The sequence below is a fragment of the Malaya genurostris genome, chromosome 2 (assembly GCF_030247185.1).
Source record: "Malaya genurostris strain Urasoe2022 chromosome 2, Malgen_1.1, whole genome shotgun sequence".
NCBI classification, from domain to species: Eukaryota; Metazoa; Arthropoda; class Insecta; order Diptera; family Culicidae; genus Malaya; species Malaya genurostris.
In genome coordinates this window covers 263,536,573-263,560,929 of record NC_080571.1, presented here as the reverse complement: position 1 = coordinate 263,560,929, position 24,357 = coordinate 263,536,573, and the positions used below count along the sequence as shown (strand labels likewise).

At 37.0% G+C, this 24,357-nt stretch overlaps 1 protein-coding gene across 4 annotated transcripts in view; it reads left to right on the top strand.

Annotated features, from left to right (window-relative positions):
* LOC131429786 (dual 3',5'-cyclic-AMP and -GMP phosphodiesterase 11-like) overlaps positions 1–24,357 on the top strand; it is a 346,593-nt gene that overhangs the window by 75,193 nt on the left and 247,043 nt on the right. For 2 of the 4 annotated variants that reach the window (XM_058594136.1, XM_058594143.1), the window contains exon 2: positions 11,565–12,185. The exons of the other annotated variants lie outside the window; for them this stretch is intronic. The gene's annotated coding sequence lies outside the window, so the exon portion shown is untranslated. The remainder of the gene's footprint in view (positions 1–11,564; positions 12,186–24,357) is intronic. 4 annotated transcript variants of the gene reach the window in all.

Here is a 24,357-nt window from a genome sequence, read left to right as displayed (position 1 = left end):
TGAAGAAAAAAAAGACAGTTTTAAATCTTCAAATTTCTACGCCTATTGTAAGATTCAGACCTCTCTTTTCTTTTCCCCTCTTGGCTGCTCTAGGAGGTGGTCGGAATGAGATAATTGTAGCAAGATTAAAATTTGAGTTACATCTGCCTTGCACAGCACATGCACGAAATTATTTTTCCATCAGATTGCTTTCTGAATTATGTTTAATCCCATCTAGAGGAGTTTTTCCAGATTGAAGAAGTTTAGGTGTTTAATTTCCTTTCTCTGGAATTAGTTTTTGGTAGGTTTTGTCGTGGACACGTCTTATTATACTCAAATCTACTCAACAACTACTGTGGCTTATTGGTAGATCTGCTTTGAACGCCGCTCGCATCGTACCAGCTTCATATTCTAGAAAAATGCATTTACTTAACATAGAAAAAATTCAACAATTCGGTTCTTCTAGAATCCCAAAACTTATTCCCAAAAACTATCTGGTGTTTACTTCTATTTAAATGTTGCTTCCAGTAATCATGAGCAGTTCTGTGGTCGGCTATTTTTCTGCTCTTGTATTTTGCGTTGGAAGTGTGAAGGAAGCATATCAGCTGTTTTTTTTTCGTATTAACATCATCCAGTTATGCCTCTGACATTATTAACCCACCTTTTTTAGATTCGCTTTCCACTCGTTAGTTTGTAGTCTCTCGGTTCGTTTGCTGCTATTGTTTGTTTTATTTTATTAGCGACTTTAACCGTTTCTGGTCATTCGACGCACTTGCTGCTATTGAAAAATGAAAATCGATTCCTTCCTAGACATGAGACGTAAAATATTATGTTATAATGTCACAGATTTTAGTCAAGTTTGAAGAGGTCGATAAGATACTTATTAACGATGATTATGTTGGTCTCGCCTCATACCCGTAGAAAGGTGTGAGCAGAACGAGTTATCTAAATGATAATTAATATTTTAGCACATATCTTAACTAGTAAACAAAAGAAGACGATCTAATTAATCTAGCAGGTATAGATTCTTCTTCAAAAGAACGACTGACCACAAAATAACATTCAAATATTTTGGATTTACTATCCAGGATTAACCAAGAAAATTTCCAACCCGGGAAGATCTTTGATCAACATCAGGAATCGAACCCGATGTTCGAGATTCGTCCAGGAAGAAGCTCTAATGCCCTGACTTTGATATGATTTTAGTTTTCATTTTTCACTGTTCTCAATGGCTACTCTACCATGCGTTATTCCATAAATATAAATAGTTCCAATACTTTCTCTAAAATTTTCTCCTAATTTCGTTTTTGTAACTATTTAAGTTTGGTATATCCTCTTTTGTTCATCAGATGGCGCTTAAAAATCTATTTGATAATATTTCGAGCCTATAGCACTATTTTGTTAGTTGGGTCCCCCGCATCAAAACGCCATACTTGTTCACTTACTTTCGAATTAGAAACATAATCTTATTTCGTTTTAAAAACGCCGTATTTTGTGTCAAAAAGAGAGCATTTGCGGCATGTGATGATTTTTTTTTGTTTATACAAAACAATAAGGCATCGAAAAGATATCGAATTGTTATGAAGATTTTTGTCGATGTTTCTCCAACCATTAAAACTTGTGACTGCTGGTTTCAAGATTTCGCGATTGGCGATGAAACCCGCAAAAATCGACCGGCAATTTTTTACGATGACGAACTACAATCACTATTGCAAGAAAATGCTACATAAATATGACAAATGATGAAGATGCAGTTGAATGTTACTCAACAAGCCATTTTCGATCATCTGAAAGCCATAAGAAAAAATCAAAAGTTTGACGAATGGATTCCACACAAACTGAACGAATGACAGATGGAAATGCGAAACACTCTTTTTACGTTACGAAAGAAGTGGTTTTACTACGAATTGCAACTAGCAACAAAAAATGGAAATATTTTGATAGTTAGAAACACTAAAAAATCATGGATAACACCAGGACAACCATCAACATCGAGTGTAAGACCTAATCGTTTCAGAAATAAGAGAATGCTAAGTGTATGATTGGTTCAGAAGGGAGTAAAGTACTTCCTAATCCTGGCAAAACTGTAAACATCGTCCACTACTGTCAACAGACATAGCACCTTTTAATTATTCCTTTTTATCATTGATTGACACGTACTGGTTGAGCACCACTTCCAAACTTTCGAGAATGTTCGAAATAACGGATGTCAATGGAAGGTGAAGATTTTTTTGGAGATGGTTTCTTGATTGCTAGTTTATTTTCAACGTTTAAAATTTACACACCTGGTAGTACTCTAAAGACTTAAAAGACATAAAAATTTGTGCTATGATACTATTTTTAAATTGGGCTAAAAATACTTGTACCACTTTACGTGCACTCATGATCCAAGTACTTGATAAGCAAAAATTTATCGACCTCAAAAGTGTTTACATCCTTACAGAAAATGTAAATCTTTTGAAATGACTCAAAACTGTGGCACGAATACCAAAGCTACGCCTCGTCACAGTTTTACATTGGCATAATCAACCGAATCGTTCCTCATGCGCCCTGTCGCCACCACTTTGTTGGTACTTGGTCAGTGCGATAATGGTGATAAAATTCATTCATTGCTTGCTTGGGATCGCAGGTGTAGTTGTCGCACAGCGCCGTCTAGATCGGTGAGTGGCGGTACTCCAACACACGTTCCGCTTGTGCTTAATACCACAACCGCACACCACACGGCCAATGTCTCTGGCTATGATTGTTGCATTCATTGAATGGTGATGAGACGATTTGTAGTACTAGATTTTACTTAAAAGTGCTATGCGCACGCGTACCTTGAACTCACACTGCCAAGCAATCTGTCATTTCAGACTCCGTAGAATGCGAGTGAGAAGTTTTATTTCGGTTTGATCTTAATTTACACAGTCCGCGGAGATGACGATAGTGCGGCGAGCGGCGATCGGAAAACGGTAAATAAATCGTTATGCGTATGCTGGGGTCAAAGTGTTAGTACTGTTAATGGAAATAAATTTATTTGTTTGTCCGAACACATATGGGCATGATCTTCCTCCGTCTCGCAAGACCGTATTCTGCGTGGTTTCAGCTACTGTGTTTACGTTATTACTTTGCGTTTTTTCTCTAATGTTGATTCATTTCCTTAGTAGTAGGAGCGAGACTAGTGTGACGATTTGATTGGTCGATTTATTTGTATTTTAGTCCACAAATGAGCTATCATAAATTTAAAATATCCAATGCGATTTATAAGTGTTGGAAAATGTTTAGGGAATGAACGTTTCATAAGAAAAAGTTTTAAAACTGGTGGCATCACTGTTCAATTAAAACATATTATTGTAATAATAATAATAATAATAATAATAGAACAATCTTTTTATAATTTCACTTCGCATGTAAATGGACAAAATGCATTTATTTCAAAATAAATTCAAAAGAAATTAATTAAAGTACCGTCGATCGCTAGTGATAACTTTTGAGGTGATTCAAGTTTGAAGCTAATTTTAGATTTCTGCGAAAGAGGTAAACCGATAACCTGCCAGATCGTGCTGCATCCGGAACAACCAGTAATCAGAAGGAACAATGTCAGGAGAATACGGCAAAATGTGCCACTGAAGCGTTTATAAATATTTTTTCCCGACTTTTGCGACATGAGGCCGAGCGTTGTCATGCAGGAGAATAACTTGTATCTCAGCCATTCTCGTAATGCACGGCTCAAACGCATCAATTGCAGCCTATACCGATATTCCGTTGTAGTGTCGCCTGGTTGTAGCAGCTCGTAGTACAAAACATCCTTTGACTTTCGAATCATGAATATTCGGTTTTGGTGTTGATGTTGAGGTCGATGACAACAATTGACCGGACATAGCGCAGTAGTTTTTCTTCTCAGGGTTTTCATAGAATATCCATTTTTCATCCCCAATAATAATTCGTTGTTAAAATCTATTCCTTTGTTACTTTTGAATCAGCTGCTTCATAGTAAAAAATCGTCTTTCAATTTCACTCGGTTTCAGTTCATGAGGCATCCAACTGCCTCATTTTTAAATCATTTTTTTCTTGACTTCAATCGTACAATTACTGCTTCCTGTGTTCCGATGATTCTGCAAGCTACTTTTGAGTTTGACTCGGATCTTCATCAAGTAATGCCTCCAACTGTTTGTCTTCGATTTTTTTTGGTTGTCAAAACCATGCCTGTCTTCAACGCTGAAATCTCCATCCGTGAAACGTCGAAACCATTCCCTACATGATTTATCAGTTGGTGCATTATCACCATAAACATCCACAAATATTTGATGCGCTTCAGCTGCACTTTTCTACCAATTAAATGTTAAAAAATGCTGCTTTATTAACACAAATTTGCTCAGAAATAAAACAGTGAAAAGCAAGATTTAAAAAAAAACTACAAGGATCAGCCCAATGGGGTTGTTCGAGCCATTGATGTGGAACAAGGCAACCAAAAATTCTAATGATTTACAATCAAACAGTTCATTCAATCGTCACATTTTTGAATCCGCAACTGCACGAGAGTCTGCTTAGACTGATCTTGATTAGGAACCAACACCGAACATTGTTTGTTATTTAAGCTTCTCTTCGCCAAGCTTGTGTTCAAGTTTCGTATGCAAGCAGTTATTTTTATATCGTTAAGTTTCTCTATCATTCTGCGATTTCGGTTGAAGCGATAAACTTTTTCTCATTATCAATCGAGTTCATCTTATATAAATTTGACATTAATCTTAGGCACTCAAAATTTACCCTGGGGTAGTTGTCAATTTCTCAGACGAAACGACATAACATGGAATTTCATCCGAGCTTGCATGACACAGGATCAGAGCATACTAATTAAAGCTACAAATCGTTTTATGGCACTTTTTATCTTGCTGTCTAGCAACAACCTACCTCTAGCATGCTACGCGTAGGACTGAAACGTTAGCTATAATTTTGCTTCTATTTATAGATTCGCGTGCTTCCAACAGCTTGATCAATCAGAGCGATGCTTTCCTTTTGATATATTGTTCACTCCTTCAAAGCCGTCATCTAGGGCAGGGAAATCCGGTATGCCGGAAATTTTCAGCAGACAAAATAGAACACTGCTCGCTACTAATCAAAATTTCAATATTTATAATTTATAATTGGTCATACGTACCTTGATACATTCATATCGAAACTTAGAGATATTTTCAATCGAATGATGAAATAATGTTAGGGCAGGATCATAGTTTCCAACGGATTAATAATTGGATATCACACACGGCAACGAACGAATAACACCACCAAACGGAAATGGTAATTATAAATTGAAACTCGTCACTACTGAGCACAGAATTGATATATTTCAAACGATCTGGTTAACTGAACGGTTCTAGCAAAAAAGAGAAGCTTTATTTCTCAGCTAAGCCTATTTTAAACCTACGTTGTGAATTTGGAAAGCTTTTCTAAAGAACTTAATTATAGCAAGTTGGGCTGACCTTACAGCTGTCTTACAGCTAAACTTTTCATACCCATAATATTGAGAACTGTCAAATAATAATAATAATTGATACAAAATAGACTGAGCTGTAGGTGTTTAAAACCTGACCACATTTCTACGTGGATTTTTTTTGAGTTTCTGATTTGCACCCCTATATAGAGAATAAAGATGTGTTCCTCATAAAAAAAAACTCGAAGCAATATGAATTGAATATTAATGATCGATGTCTAACCTCTTGAAACTATCGACATCAACTGTTACTGTTCAATACTCATAACGGCCAGAGCCATCTTTTGATACCGGACCGGATTAATTTGTGCTGTTTTGTACATCGATCGTTCTACGAGAACAACATCGTGGAAAACAACACTAAAGCACTCTCGGTATCCGGCTATCCAGAGCTTTAAATAAATAAAAATATCTATTCTATTGGGAGTACAAATTAGTTCGGTCCGGTATCAAAAGATGGCTCTGGCCGTTATGAGTATTGAACAGTAACAGTTGATGTCGATAGTTTCAAGAGGTTAGACATCGATCATTAATATTCAATTCATATTGCTTCGAGTTTTTTTTTTATGAGGAACACATCTTTATTCTCTATATAGGAGTGCAAATTAGAAACTCAAGGAAATATACACATAGAAATATGGTCAGGTTTTAAACACTCACAGCTCAGTATATTTTGTATCAATTGTTAATATTATTTCATTGTTTGATTGGAAATATTTCTACGATTCGATTTGAATGTATCAAGCCACGTATTTTCAATTATAAATGATTGAACTTTTGATTAGTAGCGCGCAGTGTCCTATTTTGTCTGCTAAACATCTCCTGCATATCGGATTTCCCTGCCATAGACGACGGTTTTGAAGGAGTAAGCGATATATCAAAGGGAAAGCATCGCTCTGCTTAGTCAATCGATGCAAAACCGAAGCTGTTGGAAGCACGCGAATTTATAAATGGAAGCAAAATTATAGCTAACGTTTCAGTCCTACGCGTAGCATGCTAGAGGTAGGTTGTTGCTAGACAGCAAGATAAAAAGTGCCATAAAACGATTTGAAGCTTTAATTGGATGCTCTGATCTTGTGTCATGCAAGCTCGGATGAAATTCCATATAATGTCGTTTCGCCTGAGAAATTGACATCTACCCCACGGTAAATTTTGAGTGCTTAAGATTAATTTTTAATTTATATAAGATGAACTCGATTGATAATGAGAAAAAGTTTATCGTTTCAACCGAAATCGCAGAATGATAGAGAAACTTAACGATATAAAAATAACTTCTTGCACACAAAACTTGAACACAAGCTTGGCGATGAGAAGCTTTAATATCAAAATCGTATCGCAGGTATGGACAAAGATATAATTGCATACATTTGGGATATTGGTGTAATTTCGTCGGATATAAAACAAACAATGTTCGAAAAAATAGAAAGCCTTCAAAAATAAAAAGTAGTCCACATTTTACTCATTTTTGACTGTTTTTTTGTTTTAAAATAGAAATAATTGTGAATTTTTCGAGATATCACTAGAAGTTAATGCTAGAGATTTGATCAGATCTGCACCAAATTTTATAAAAATGGGTTGAAGCTTTTTGAATTTACACCAGCAGAAAAGTAGTCTGATGAAAGTAGTTTTGATAAAAAGCACGTTTAAAGTTTAGACACACATGATTGCTGCGACTGACCAACTAGTCTGCAACTCCAAGGTCATTCATAACTGCTTTGGTACGTTCGTAGAACTTTTTATCGTGAAAAGAAAAAAAAAATTTTTTTCTTGAAAACCATACAGTTTAAAAAATCTTATAAGATGCACATAAATGGAGCGTCGTATTTTACACAAATTTATATTAAGGAGCATATAAAATACAAATGATCCATATCGACAGTGCGACTCGAACCTAGTACCATCAAATCACAAAGCATCGCATCGGAGCCGGTAAATCTATAAACCAGTGATTCCCAAAGTGGTCCCTACAGCCCACCAGTGGGCAGTGGGTCATTTGAAGTGGGCTGTGAACTCAAAATTGTACAAAGGTGGGCAATGAGTCTTGAATAGTAGGCTACGCCACCTCAAATCAATATCTATTTGAGCAAGGCCTTTATTACATTAGAAACCGTTAATATGGCCACATTCATCAATTTCGACAACTTTGCGAGCGAAAAGTATGGTACTTAATGCGAATAAGTATTGGTTGTAATAAACTGTCAATTGTTTCTGTCTCAGTACTATATAAAAGCTTTTAGAAAACCACCTAAGAAAATTACACACATGCCACTAAGAAAATTACACACATGCCACAAAAAAGTTTTTTATGACTTTTTGCCTTTCTCATATAGAAAGGCTATGCAAAATTACTGTGAAAACCGACTTTTGAACCGAAGCCCGGAAGACCGAGTGTCATATATCATTCGACTCAGTTCGTCGAGTACGCAAAAAATGTGTGTGTGTGTTTGAGTATGCGTGTGTGTGAGTATGCGTGTGTGTGTGAGTATATATATGTGTGTGTGTATGTAACGTTTTTTTGCACTAACTTTTCTCGATGATGGCTGAACCGATTTTATAAACTTATATTCAAATGAAAGGTCTTGTGGTTCCATGCAAAATTCCTGAATATTATTTGGATCCGACTTCCGGTTCCGGAATTTTGGGGTAAAATGTGCGAAAAATTAAAATATATGCTCTAACTTTTCTCATAGATGGCGGTCCTATGGTCCCAAACGTAGTTCCTAAATTTCATCCGGATCCGACTTTCGGATCCGGAAATATAGGGTAAAGTGTGTTAAAAACTATCCCTGAAAAGGGAGAAAAACCGTAAAAAAATTTGTAAATCGACCTCAAAACTGCTCCAATTGTTAGTTTTTATCAGTAGATGGTCAAACAAACCGATTTCGGTAATTCTTTGAAAAATCAAAGAAAATTATTATGAAGAATATCACAGTATTATATATGATAGTATGATTGATATGAGAAAGGCATCATTACACCACTAGGTGGATGAAAACAGGTTTTTTATAGTATCATAAATTGAAAAGCATCAATCGAAAAGATGAGTGGATTGTATATTTATAAGATGAAATCGATCTATTTCGTGATTTAATTCCGGATGCTATCAAAATTCTCGCAATCAAAGTTTTTTTCGTCATTTTTTAAATGTCTTAAAGATTTCGGTAACCCCAAGGTGTTCGGTTTCCGGTGCCCCATTTATTTTCGACAAATCTGTTTACGGATTTTTCGATTAATTAGAGTATATTTGGTTTCTGAACTAGACAACATCTTCCCACAAATGGAGTTTCGTTGGATTATAAGATGAACACTTCATCCAAGTTCCAAATCTCTATCCAAATTGAAAAGAATTGGCAGAAAAAGTTTGACTTTATTCGAATGATAGTCTAGATTATTTTTGAATAAGTATGTGGCTTTTGTGACAAAGTCTACATGCCAGAAAAGTTTCAATGAAATCTGAGAGGATGCTGCCATATACTTTCTACTGTGTATTTATCATGTATCATGTATCATGTATGTATTTATTTTTATCTTTTTACTTTTTTATTTATGACTTCTGGTCAGTCAGTAATTTTTTACTTTTTTCGGTTTTTTAACGATATCAAACTAACTGGAGATTATAAGAGGAGAAAGAATATGAAATCATAGAGCCATAGTACTCAAGGAAGAGCAAGGATGTGAAGAATAAAGTGCGGAAAAGTGAGACGGGACAAGGGTCATTTAAGTAAGCAGAAGGCTTCTCGTATCTGAACTTTTACTTTCTACCAGAGGAGTCGAACTTAGGCATCTTAGCGATACGAGTTATCCGAGTCTCTGATATGTCAGAAAGTAAAGGCAAAGGTCATTTGCCATTTACTGTCCGAACCGGCAAAAGTAAAGTTACGAGAAGTTGTCACATTCTGCCCACGACGGTTTCTCACACAATGTGTTTTTCATTGTGTTGATATTTTCTCATACAGTTAGTTATAACACCGGAATGGAAGATTTGTCTGAAACTTATTGCTTGAGTGCCTGGAGTTGTAGCGTATGGCTATGCGTCCCAGGGACTCAAGCAATAAGTTTCGGACAAATCTTCCATTCCGGTGTTATAACTAACTGTATGAGAAAATATCAACACAATGAAAAACACATTGTGTGAGAAACCGTCGTGGGCAGAATGTGACAACTTCTCGTAACTTTACTTTTGCCGGTTCGGACAGTAAATGGCAAATGACCTTTCCCTTTACTTTCTGACATATCAGAGACTCGGATAACTCGTATCGCTAAGATGCCTAAGTTCGACTCCTCTGGTAGAAAGTAAAAGTTCAGATACGAGAAGCCTTCTGCTTACTTAAATGACCCTTGTCACGTCTCACTTTTCCGCACTTTATTCTTCACATCCTTGCTCTTCCTTGAGTACTATGGCTCTATGATTTCATATTCTTTCTCCTCTTATAATCTCCAGTTAGTTTGATATCGTTAAAAAACCGAAAAAAGTAAAAAATTACTGACTGACCAGAAGTCATAAATAAAAAAGTAAAAAGTAAAAAAAGATTTGATGGGATTCCATCACACACAGCGATGAGTGGAGCGCTGTCCGTGCGCCGCTTGCACCCTGGGACGCATAGCCATACGCTACAAATCCAGGCACTCAAGCAATAAGTTTCGGACAAATCTTCCATTCCGGTGTTATAACTAACTGTATGAGAAAATATCAACACAATGAAAAACACATTGTGTGAGAAACCGTCGTGGGCAGAATGTGACAACTTCTCGTAACTTTACTTTTGCCGGTTCGGACAGTAAATGGCAAATGACCTTTGCCTTTACTTTCTGACATATCAGAGACTCGGATAACTCGTATCGCTAAGATGCCTAAGTTCGACTCCTCTGGTAGAAGGTAAAAGTTTAGATACGAGAAGCCTTCTGCTTACTTAAATGACCCTTGTCACGTCTCACTTTTCCGCACTTTATTCTTCACATCCTTGCTCTTCCTTGAGTACTATGGCTCTATGATTTCATATTCTTTCTCCTCTTATAATCTCCAGTTAGTTTGATATCGTTAAAAAACCGAAAAAAGTAAAAAATTACTGACTGACCAGAAGTCATAAATAAAAAAGTAAAACGTAAAAAAAGATTTGATGGGATTCCATCACACACAGCGATGAGTGGAGCGCTGTCCGTGCGCCGCTTGCACCCTGGGACGCATAGCCATACGCTACAACTCCAGGCACTCAAGCAATAAGTTTCGGACAAATCTTCCATTCCGGTGTTATAACTAACTGTATGAGAAAATATCAACACAATGAAAAACACATTGTGTGAGAAACCGTCGTGGGCAGAATGTGACAACTTCTCGTAACTTTACTTTTGCCGGTTCGGACAGTAAATGGCAAATGACCTTTGCCTTTACTTTCTGACATAGCAGAGACTCGGATAACTCGTATCGCTAAGATGCCTAAGTTCGACTCCTCTGGTAGAAGGTAAAAGTTTAGATACGAGAAGCCTTCTGCTTACTTAAATGACCCTTGTCACGTCTCACTTTTCCGCACTTTATTCTTTACATCCTTGCTCTTCCTTGAGTACTATGGCTCTATGATTTCATATTCTTTCTCCTCTTATAATCTCCAGTTAGTTTGATATCGTTAAAAAACCGAAAAAAGTTTATTTTTATCGAGTACTGCCTTTACTGAAGGTTTTTAGATCATTACTAGAATTGGGAGCGTTGGTTGTAATAAACATCCATATAGAAATTACTTTGGAGAGCATTGTTTTAATTTCTATAAGACGCAGAACATCAATCACCAAGTTGAATAAAGTTTCAGTATAATAAAATTATGAGCGTTAAGATCCACTTCACAATTGCTTAGCTCTATAATTCATTTTGAGCGTTTTCCAAATATTTCTAGCGATTTTCTTTCAAATTTCAATGCGAAATATTAACACTTTTGCATCTCAAATAAATCAAACGAAAGTCCACCGGGAAGATCCCCGTTCAAATGATCATTCAGTTCGAAATTTGCCACCAAAAGCGATAAATTTTCCATTCGAACCATATTCACACCCGTAAATAACGACTCGGTTGTTCATTTGTGTGCCGCTCAAAGGCAAAATAAAAACGTCTATCCCATCTCAGCAGCCTGGTGGTAGCGTGACAGTAGCTGTTTATCGTTTCTCTTCCCTCGCCGCTCGAACCCAGTGGAAAGTGTTGCGCCGTGCCGTGAGTGATCCTCGAAATTTGCTAATGTGCGAAACGATTCATGATAAGCAGATATATTTAGAGCACCACTGATTCGGTGTTACGCAAGTGGCTAAATATATGTGCGAAAGTGATCGGAAGAGCCGTGAAGTGACCGGGTGTTGACTAGGTTTAAGGGAAGTGAGCAGTGAGTGTTCCGAGAGTGTTTGTTTTTTTTATTGAGTGGGAAGAATCATCGTTGCTCTGGTGACCGACCATAAATCAGTGCCCGGCAAGTGAAGTATAGAAAATTCTTCAAAATCTGTTCAAGTGAGTGACGGCTGTCGTACGTGAGAAATGCTCCTGCTAATAAGCAAAGAAGCGAAAAGCGAAATTTAATTGAAGTAGGTTGAATTTTGTCCATGTGTATTGGTGTGAATCTCCAACTCAGTGAAAGCAGCCGATCGAAAAGTTCGAAGAGCACAACGAAAGCCCTGAATCAGCATCCTGGGAAATTTTGATCCCGAACCGGGATCCTATGCTGCATCGTAGTTCATCGAACGAAGACTTCCCAAAGATGTAAGTTCAATAGATGTATAATACGTATTCAAGGATCGACTGGCCTCTTTCAGGGGTTCTTTATTTTTCGAAATCGATTTGACATTCGGTCAATTGGCAATTTTGCTGAATCGCGCGAAAATAAACCTTCGGAACGATTCAAGTGTTGGCTTCATTGACCAAAACTGTAATGTTTCGCGTTGTCAATACTGATGATACGCCTGTGGTCGCCACCATTCGGAACACCATTCTCTCTCGGTCTCGTGAAGTTCTGCGAACAATTTAAATTGTCACCACCAAGCCAATGCTGGTTTTAGTGAACCGTTTGTATTCAGGTCATCGCCGGAATCGCCACAGCTGCTTGTTTATTGCCGGCTCGTTGACATATACATATTTGTTTAGTCTTTGATTTGTGCTGTCCTCGTGGAATCGGTAGCGGCCACTAGAAAGCATTAGGGAGAGGCCGTAACCATCGCGCAGCGGTTCATTTGCGTATTGTATTTCACTCAGGCATCCATCCTTCACGTAGGATCCTAAGTTTTGTAGGGGAGTGTCCCCGGTTGAGGGTGAAGCTTTGTGTTTTAATTGAAACATTTGTTCGGATTTCAACAATTGTATAGATTTTGTAAACACAGAAATACGCTGGAGCCTCAGTTTACAGTGTCAGTCGAGGGCGCGTAAATTGAATAAAATTTAGCGTTCTTCAAAGTGTTTCGCGTGAAAAAAGGTACACTGGAACCTCAATTTACGCGCAGAGCCGGGGGTGCGTAAATTTAATAAAACATCGCGTTATTTCAAAATTTTTGCGTAAGGAAAAAGTTTTTCTAATTTCATTTGATTTTAGTGTAAATAACATGAACAATCCTACTACGTCCGATGCTTTAGCGACTATGGAAATGCTTAAGTGATGTTCCAAGATCCAAGAACTATTTGGAGTATTGTCCTTAGGGACTACACTGTGTCACAGCAAGAACTACAACGGCTAATATTTTTTTTTGTTTTTATACTTTTAGAGCTACACATTGCTTACTTGTCTATTTATAGCTGTGTCAGGTAGGTTCCCAGTCGTCCAAGAACTTCATTGAAAACAGGTCTTAAGATCTATACGAGCATTCAGCAGTATATGTATAGTTTTTGAATGCTGCTCATAGTCGTAGAGCTACATACTGCTTACTTATGTATTTTGATCTTTTCTCGGAACATTCTCAGTCGTCCAAGAACCATAATTGTCCTATTGATCACATGTGGCATCACGAATATGGACCAAGAACGATAAGTTCGTTAATGCACGTTGTTACACTGATAGATCTTAAGGCCTGAACTCCAGGTAGTTTTTGGATGGATCATCGTTTAGGCCTTAAAGCCTTTTCCGATGAGGTTTTTTGGATGAGCCAGTTCTTCTACAGATCTCATCACAGTATGTCATTTCCTGTAAATAGTACTACGAGTACATACCGCACTCAATAGTTATATAAAAGCGATTATACACAATATTTGTTTTCCAGCTAATTCTTGGATGCCCACGCTCTTATTTAGATTCTTTGAAACAAAACAATTAATTAATGTACATTTCACAATATTCAATTCCCTGAAGCATGATAGATTGTTTTGTATATGTATACTAGCTGAATTACCCGGCGTTGCTCGGAAATGTTCCATGAAGGGAAGGCCGAAAAAAATTCTCGAAGTTGTCCTGCTTAGTGAAATTCTGTTATAGTGAAATTTAGACGGAAACCCGATCGAACAATACTCCGTTCATGTTCAGATTGCGAATGATCTGTGCCCCATCTCAGATCTCACAATAATCATAATTTTCATGGTATTCTCGACAAATTGGGTCAGTTTTATATTTGAACCCTTTTGTTAGGAACATTTAAAACACATTTCTCTCTATTAATACCTTCTTAGTAACCTCCGAGTTTCATATCAATATGTGCTTGTAACGTACTTCCGTACTTTCTCGTCACAATGGATCTTTATTTTTATTTATTTATTTCGTCAAGCAAATGTAGACTACATATAAATTGTTTACAATGTTCACTTACATACTACGCATTATTTCTACGACAAAGCTGAGATTTGATTTGATTTTTTGACATAGTAAGGTCAAGATGTTCGCAGTATTGATTTTAATGGCGCATTGTTCGATTGACTGGACTGTATTTTGCATAATTTGTTCTAGCTTGTTTTTCTAAAAATAATTTCCTGGATGTAATTGACGGCTAGGTATATAAAAATTTAATTGCGATAATAATGGAGCTGATTGAATACGTTGAGAAATAATGTCGCTGATAAAATAAAGCATTGCAAAGTCGCGGCGTTCTTTAAGTGTTTGTATATTGATGAGCAGACAGCGTTTTTCATATGATGGTAGAGGAAATGCTGTCCAGTTTAATTTACGAAGTGCATATAAAAGAAATTGTTTTTAAATAGATTCGATGCGTTCTTCGTGAATAATATTGTATGGATTCTATACTAGGCTGCAATATTCCAAAATTGGTCTGACATATGTAGTGTATAATAATTTAATTGTGTATGGGTCCTGAAAGTTATGACTGAAGCGTTTAATAAAGCCCAGCATGCTATTACACGGAGAACCCTTCGATCATAAAATTGCGATATCGCAGTTTTTGATTTTTGCGATAGTTGATTTAACTAATTTCTTTTTGATTCAACCAATATGGTTTTTGATTTGCATATATTCAAGTAGTTGAAAAATATGTTGTGTTGAATGCTGTCAAATGCCGGAGACAGTTGCAAGCAAAACAATAATCGAAATGCAAAATCAACAACTGTTTTAGTTGAAATCTGTTCGCGTCGCTTCAAAATTTCAATAAAAAAAACATCGATGGTTAAAGCGTTTGTGTTCATTCGATTTGAGAAATTTATGATAACAAGTGTTTATCTAACAGCGGTGTTGTGATAAAGTTAACCTTGTTTAAGATGAAAAAGATTTGGTGACAAATTAGAAAATGTTTATGAATGGTCATCTCGTAATCTTTCAGGTATGCTTCAAATTCGATCATTGATTTACTTCCAGCAGACTGTTTTACTTCCAGCTTTTTGATACCGATGATGATGTTCATGCATTAGCAATAAAACGCTTATTATCATGAATTTAATTTATAAAAGTAACAGGAGCGAAGGGTTTCAAACACACAGAACGCGCTGCAATGGAATGGCGCGTTTGAATTGCGTCGCAAAATTCCAATTCCCAGCGGTTGATGAACTCAAGCTCATATAAATTGACTAAAATTATCAGTGCATAACTTAAGTTCAACCGTTTGAAGGCATCATCTTTCAATACTCTTTTTTTCACTTTCAATACTCATGTCTAAAACAAATAAAACCGATTTATTTTTCAACTAACAGAATTTTGTTTCAATAACAACACCAGTTATTTCAACTAAAATATTTATTGAAATTGAAAGGTATGTGTCCTCACTAATTTACAGCATTTTTTTTCAAACAGTTAAATTAGTTGTTTCAACCATCGTTTCTGCTAATCGAAAAACAAAAATGACAGTTTAGTTAAAACAACAATCGATTAGTTGTACCAAATTTTAACCAATCGAATTCAGAAAATCAACTAATATTCTGGTTGAAATGGGATCGCGGGTGGTTCCGTGTAGCTTTATTGATTAAGGTATTGTAGTGTTCCACAAAATTGAGCTTGGAGTCTAAGATTACGCCTAAATCTCTTACAATTTTACATTTTTCTACAAGTTGATTTCCTAGATGTATGTTTATAGGTATAGTTTCATTTTTCCTACTGAAAGTTATTGAGTTACATTTTTTTACATTGAGTTGGAGTAGACTTTTGCAGCACCAAATGTGGAATAGATTGATTTCGTTCTGGAATATTACAGCGTCGTTGATATTTTTAATTTCCATGAAGAGTTTCATGTCGTCTGCATATATAAGCACTTTCAGATTTTTGAGTATGAAGGAAATGTCGTTTATATGTAAAATAAAAAGGAGAGGCCCTAAGTGAGAACCCTGAGGTACGCCAGAAGTTACATTAATTGGTTCAGACAGAATGTTTTGGAAGCGGACTACCTGTACACGATTCGTTAAGTATGATTTGAGCCATTCCAGAAGAGTATGTTTTATGCCATATTTTTGTAGTTTGTGTAGAAGTAATGGTATGTCAATACGGTCGAAGGCTTTGCTAAAGTCAGTGTAAAGAGTTTCTATGTAGTTTCCGGCGTCCATTGCATTCAGAGTGAATGTCATAAATTCTAAGAGATTTGTTGTTGTTGAGCGGCCTTTAAAAAAGCCATGTTGTTTGTTTTTTATTACATTTTTAAGTTGATGAAAAAGTTTTTCATTTACAATTTTTTCAAATAATTTTAGAATGCATGAGATAATGGCTATTCCACGGTAGTTCCGAATGTTAGATTTTGCACCAGATTTAAATATTGGTACAAGAAAGGAAGATTTCCATGCTTTAGGAAAAGTACATTTATTAAGTGATAGGTTAAAAAGTAGTTGTAGTGGTAGTGTAAGTTCTTCAGCAAAATTTTTTTAAAATATTGGTGGTATACTGTCAGGTCCAGGCCCTTTTGAGGCGTCTAAGTTTTTCAGTGCTGTCGAAATGTCATGTTCTGATAGATAGTTTACAGAGATGGAGTTGGAAAATGCAGGTATGAAAGAGAAGTATTCACGGTCACGGTCAGTTTCTGAATAAGATGTATATATGTACTTCTTGGAAAAAATTTGCAAAGTGATTGCAGATTTCTGTACTATTTTTCCCTACATGTTCGTCGAGGTGCATTTGAGATGGAAAATTGCTGCTTTTTAGTTTAGATTTTGTGTAGTTAAAAAAGTTCTTAGGGCAAGTTTTTATTTCGTTTTCAATTTTGCGGTTATATTCTTCATGTGCTGTGTTAATGGCTATTTTGAGTTGATTGCATAGGTTTAAGTAATTTTTAAGATGAGCGTCACTTTTTTCTTGTTTGTAAGTTTTGTGTGCTTTTTGTTTCCTATTTTTCAAATGTTTTAGTTGTGAATTGAACCATACAGGTAATTTGCTGTTATGATTTTTTCTTCTTCTTTTCATAGGCAAAGTTTCGGCTAATATTTTGTTTATAATGTGATAGAATTTGTTTACTTCGACGTCGACATTTCCTTCTGTACTCAGTATGTTCCGCCAATTTGTTATACTTAGTCTACACTTGACTTCTTCAAAGTCAATTTTATTGTATTCCGGCACTTCCTCATATTCCAAGTCGTAGGGAAGGGATGCATTGTGTGTAAATAATGAATATTCAATTGCGGTGTGAAATGCTTCATTTTTCCATAATGGCAGGTTTGATGCATTCACACAAAAGTCTACTGTGCAAGAGAATTTGTTCGCATTTTCGGGTGGGAAATAGACAGAGCAGTAAATATGTTCTTCTCCCAATATTGAGACTTTGGCCCATACATGCTCAAATTCTTTTTATTTAGTAGTAATAATTTCTTCAGAAGTAAAGCAAGAGTTTATGGCTATGAGGACTCCACCTCCAGATTTTTTCTGACAGAGAGATAAATTTCGGTCGTGCCGGAATACGTTAAAATTATTTCCAAAAACTTCTTCGCTTCTAACACTTTCATCCCAGCTGCTTTCAGTTCCAAGGATTACGTCGAAAGAGGAGGTTATTAAATTTTGATGAATTTCTTTCATTTTGGCCGAGCTTTTCATGCGGTTGAAATTTTGGCAATAGACCAAAATTTCAGTCACATTTTGTCTATGAAGCGAAGAAGTTTTTGAGAATTCTGGAATACTTACATTACTAATTCCTGTTTCTATTCCTTCGATCTACAATACCTTTGGCTTCCATGGATATAATCACTTGCTACTCCTTTCCTCTTTATAAAAATTTTATGAATTGTTCAAAATTTTCCATCTGATAATGATTATTTTATAACGAAAGGTTGTTTAACATCATATCTACATTCGTACTATAGAATGACGTTTTTATATAATTTATTTTACCAAGATTTTACCCATTTTGGTCGTTCATCGGAGAGGAAAACCTATAGAATAATGATTCAGTTAATACAAATGTTGTTGTAATCCTATTTCCATCACCTTGAGTCGACAGTTTTCTCAATTTACATAATAAAATGCACATTGATTGTATGATTTCGTCAATTCAGATCAAAGTTGAGAATACTTATTTCCCGTTCCTTTGTGAACCTTTCTCAGTTGCTGGAAATATACTGTACTCGTAAAGAAGTTCCAATTTTTCGTAAAACCCGGTCAATTTGCCCCTACACTTTCCATGTTCGGGGCATTTGCTACTCTCTCTCACCCTCAAAATAACCTTATAATCTATTTTGATTTAACTTCCTTTCTGACAGTGAACTTACTACAGATCTCCTCCATGATTACCTTGAGTATTGTAGAAAGTATCTGTACTTTTCAAAAATTATCGATTCCCCCCTTTGGTGCATGTACCAAATACATGTACTTCGTTTAGTTGTTTCGTAGTTATGCTGAAACTTAAATAAACTCGCGTTCATAGACAGATAAGGATTATTTTCTCTTAGCTCTTTGAATTCCCCGGCAAAATGGAACCAGATCCTATGAAATCATTCAAAGAAAAATACGACCTTGAAATTTTTGCCACACTCTTGTTTTATAAAAAATGGGAGATTAAAATTTATTTTCAAAAACCCCTCCTACTAGTCTGAATGTCGATTCTATTCAAATTTCGTCATTGACCCTCTCCCCCCATGTTAAGGACACTTCCTACACACTTTCCTCCCTGAAAATGTCTACATTCACTTCCCATATCTACCATATCTAAGGTATGAAAAATGTTTGCATGATTTTCAAAAATTATCGATTCTTGTCAAATTTTATGAATTTTTTTCTTGGCCCCTCCTGTGAATGATACTTGCTACGCTTCCTCCCATATAAAAATACCTTTATGACTATTTCTGAACAGCAAGAAATAACTGTACCAAATTTTATAGCAATTTGTGCAATAGTTCCGGAGTTATGCCGTTACAAAAAAAGCACTCCTTTTTAGAGGCACTTACTACACCCTCTCCTAACAGAATATCCTTATAATCTTTTTTAAATTAAGTTTACGTTTCGTCTTCGACTCATCAGTGCGTCAGCAGATTATGCTGACGCAAACCCCCGGATCAACATAATCCGCTGAGCAGACGTAAAGTTAATGCTATTTGCAAGACACTTTTTTTGTACACAAGAAGTGTAACGTCTAAACTGACGTCTCGAACGAAACAAGTTTCGGCTTACTGGCCGTACAGATTGTGATAATTTGAAGGGGAAAAAGCTTGCTTTTACCTACAAATTTATGCTAGGTGCACATAACCATTTTAAATTAAGTTTACGTTTCGTCTTCGACTCATAATTCGACTTATAATCTTACCTAAGTTGTGCAAAAAAGTGTCTTCAAAAAGTACCGATTCCCGTCAAATTAAATAATATTTTTAATGACCACCTTTGTTAAGGACACTTGCTACGCTCCCTCCCCCCCATGGAAATATTCTTATAACCATATCTGAAGAGCAAGAAGTACAAGTACCAGGTTGAATAGCAATCCGTTAAGTAGTTTTGAAGTTATGCGATTACAAACATTACACCCCCTTTTAAAGGCACTTGCTGCATCCATCCCCCACTAAATTATATCTACGTTATAAAATCGTGATATTTCAAATAAAACGAGTACAAAAAGTCGCGTAAAATCACGTCGAACATGCAGTGTGTTGGACACCATTGACGTAGTAAGGGTTTCATACTACTGAGCAGTATTCAAGAATAGAGCGAACCAGCGAACAGGAGACAGTTTTCAGTATTTTGTTATTCGTATTATAAATCCCAAGCATCGGGAAGCTTTGGCAACTATGTAGCATGTTGCTTAAATGTCCGATGCTCATCTAGGAAAATGCCAAGATCTTTCACACATGTCGTTCTTCTCTATTGAAGTACCACCAATGCAGTAGTCAAATCGAACATGGTTTTTTGTTCGTGTGAATGTTATGATCGAACATTGCTGGGGATTTAGAATCATTCGATTGATCTCACACCAGTCAGCAAAAATTAACAGTTGGCGTTGCAGGAATACGGCGTCATCTATTTTCCGGATTTTGTTATATATTTTAAGATCATCAGCAAATGAAAACCGCGGCCCATCCAGGACAAAATTAACATCGTTAAAGTACAGCAAAAATATCAATGGTCCTAGATGACTGCCTTGAGGGATTCCGGAAGAAGCACAAAAACTCATCAGATACACAATCACCGATTCTTGCGCAAGACGTCGATCGCTAAGGTATGACTAAATCCAGCGGAGAACGTTCGAGCCAGAACCGAGTTTGTCTAGTTAAGCAATGGCGATAGCATGATTTATTTTATCGAAGGCAATCGAGAGATTCGTGTAAATGACGTCTGTTTGATAGCCAACGGACATAGAATTTGTAACATAGTTCGTAAGCGATAGCAGATTTGTAGCAGTAGAACGTTTTGGCATAAATCCATGTTGAGTCTGTACAATATACTGCTTGCAATGGTTGAAAATTGGCACAAGTACGATCATTTCAAAAAGCTTTGGAATGGCGCTGAGAAATGTAATCCCACGGTAGTTGTCGACAAGTTGTTTGTTTCCTATTTTATGTACTGGAAACATAAAATAGGACTTCCACAGATCGGGAAATATTCCGGCAGTTAGCGATTTGTGGAACGAAGACTTAAGAGGTGCTGCTAAACTGGCAGAATATTTTCGCAGATCAATCGCCGGTATACCATCTGGCCCTAAAGAGGTGCTAGCCTTTGTTTTACTGACTACCAACAGAACGGTGTTTTCGTCCAAATTGGTCGCATTTAAGGACTGATTCAGAAATGGCACATTTTGCACCGCAGGGACTACTTTATGCGGCTTTTTTATACTTATTATATAAAAGTTCAAATAACTTGACAATTCTTAAATCGTTCTCAGACATATAAGACTATTTAAGAAAGCAGGGCCAAAACCGAAGCGTATACAATACGACATACTCCGAAAATCTATTAACGAAGACGTTGAAAACCTGTGGAATCTTGGATTACATGCTGGAGGGATACTTTCTTCGTTACTAGTGTTCATTTGGGCAACATAGCCTAGTACGTCCGGTATGGCAAGTGTGAAGGCTTGTAACCCCCACCATCGGCCAGAGTAGTCAAGCTCAGCTATATGTTATCCGGACTTGCATTGAAAAGAACCATGTGTTAATGGTTTGTTGAATTTAAATGTGATGGTGTTTATCATTCTAATCGACCAACTGAGTTGGTTACTCCAGAAAACAAATAAATGTCCACAAATTGTTTATGTCCAATCGTTATTAAAGATGCGCAAGATAGCTGAGCTTATTCACGTGTTTACAATTATACCTACATATTTGACCATGAGAAAGCTCTTAAAGAGGGTGCCGCGTTTACACACAGTCGGTCATGAACAACACTGTGTTGATGCTGATTAAGAGCTGCATTTGATCATATTTACAAGAAATAAAGCAGATTTTTTGCATTGATATGTGACAATGGATGAAACATGGATCCATCAGTTTACTCCGGAAGCAAAAAGAACATAATATGAGTGAACTGCAGCCGGCGAACCTCCTCCGAAGCATCCACAGACTTAACAGTCAGCTGGAAAGATTATGTTTTCAGTATTTTAGGATGCATATGGTATAATCTTCATCGACTATTTTCCGACAGGAAAAACAGTCAATACCGTAAGAAATTCAACTCAAAAGAAGAAGCAATTTCGAGAGGCTAGAAAAGTATTAGAATGAGTTTTTCTTAGTTAGTTACACGACTTGTTATGAGAAAAGTGATATATAAGAATATGACTGATTTATAAAAGGCATCATTACAGCAGTAGATGGATTTGTACAGGCTTTTATTAGCTGTGAGAATTACTTTAAAAAAACTGTTAATTTATGGATTGGTTAATTTTCATAGTTAAAATACCGATAAGCTCGAATGATATAGAATTAAATTTATAAAAAAATGCATTTGATTTTTGATATTGGATCTTCCAATACCTCGATGGTTTGATCTGTATATCAATCACTGGGAAGTCGGTAATTGAAACGACCTAATTGGCATGGCTGCCGGTATTCCAATGAACCGATAATGTCAAACAGTTCCCCCGGCAACGTACAACGGAATAACGATCTCACGAAGAAGATCTAATTACAACTTAATACAATCAATTCAAATTACTCATGATTGTCATCTGAACGCAAACTTTCCACGCTGCATTCATTAGTCATAGGAATCCACAACTGCACCGCCTTAACCGCACCGGACAGGGTTGAGCAGTGGCGTGCCGTTCCGTGCTGGAAAGATAACCAGAAGGTTTTGTACAGGATCTGCTGTCTCATTTACACCCGAACAACCTAGCCAGGTGACTACCAGATTGATCAGCAGCAGCAGCAGCAGCGACTAGGCGTCAACAGGCAATCAACGGCGTGCAAGTATGGGAAATTTGCCACCTCCAGTCGGCTGCTGTCTAATCGAATCACGACCAACCTCACCTCACCTGACGCTCGAACGCTCGCTCGGTCGTGCAATCCAGGTAGCGTTGGATCCAAACTTGTCGCGCCGCCTCCGCCACCGTCATCATCATCGTCTTCGTCAACAGCAACAACAACAGCAGCGACATCATTATCATCATCTTCATTTGCGCGCCGGTGGAATGCGAAAATGCAAATTTAATTCTATGATTTATCGCTTTCAGCTTGTGGCGACAGACGACATCCAGCAAAACTAGCGGCGGCGTGTAGGATAATGGGTCCGATCCAATCGTTATAAATCAATTTAGCTGTGTCAAGACAATTAGTTGTAAAATTTGTCTGCCGGTTTCGATCGACCCTCCTCGCTCGGGTTGGCACTTCCTGGAAGGATCTCTTTCGTAAAACCGAACACCCAACAATGCTTTGAACCCCGGACCACCAAGGTGGCGTACGATTCCCGCCAAATCAGGAAGATCTACATCGTCCGATAGGACCATTCATTCGCTGTCGCCATATGGCAGTTGAGCCGCTATTGTTGAAGCGCAAAAACCGACCGCTACGATCGCACTTCGAATGCCAACAGCTCAATTAGTATTCTGCGAAGTTTGCGCCGCCGCCCACGCCATGACTCGATGGTCATCGCAGCAATCGCTTCTTTTTGGTGTGCGGATTGTGTCGTGTGCCGCTCACCTCCAGCTTAGTTCAGTGTTACGAAAAACTTTTAATAACATGACAATGATGGAGTTCTTCATTGTTTTGAGTTTTTTATTGCGAATTTTTTCACATCTCCCGGTACGATATTCAAAGCTACTATAAAACTTCGAAAGAAACTTCTACATTATCATCTTCTTAACTAGAAAAGTACTGCTCAGTAAGTGTGGAAGAAAACAAATAATAGTCAGAAGGAGCCCATTTTGATAATAATGACGAGTGGGGAAAATAATCCCATCTAAGTTCGGTAATAATGTTTCAGACCGCTTTCGTGGTGTGTGCAGGGGAGTTTTCGTGCTGCAAATTGGCTTTCCCATCTGGTAGTTTTTCGCCAAATGATTGATCGATTTTTTTCATTTATTGTGATTTTCTGCGCTTCCTCACGTCACCATCCGGCGCAGAAAACCTTTTGTTTCATACTGAGGAAGCAAAACTCACCGTGCTGTCTATCATTCAGCTCATGAGGAGCCCATTTTCCTATCTTCTAAATATTGCCCAAGGTGATTATACGGTTAGACATGACGTGACGACTAACACTTAATTTCTCCGCCGATCGCTTGTTTAGTTTGGGTATCGTCTTCGTTCAACAATCCTTGCAATTTGGTATCTTCAATTTTTTTGGGCTGATCTGTGCGTTCTTTGTCTATGACATTAACATCCACCTCTTATAAACTGTTTAATGTCGGAATGCTTTTTTGAAAGAATACCATTATTATCAAATGAAGTTCGAATACAGGAAAGTATACACACTTAGAAGAATCTATTCCTAATTCACCTAGTGGTCCAATTTTTCATCAAAAAGCTAGGTTTTTTTTTGTTTACTTTGGTCCGAACGAGATCACACGAACAAAAACCGATGTGGCAAGGCTGCATGAGATACTTTTCATTTGCGCTCAATTTACTGAAAAGTTTCGCGAAAATTTGCAAACGATAAGTAGTCATTAAACTTTTCCTTACATGGTGACAT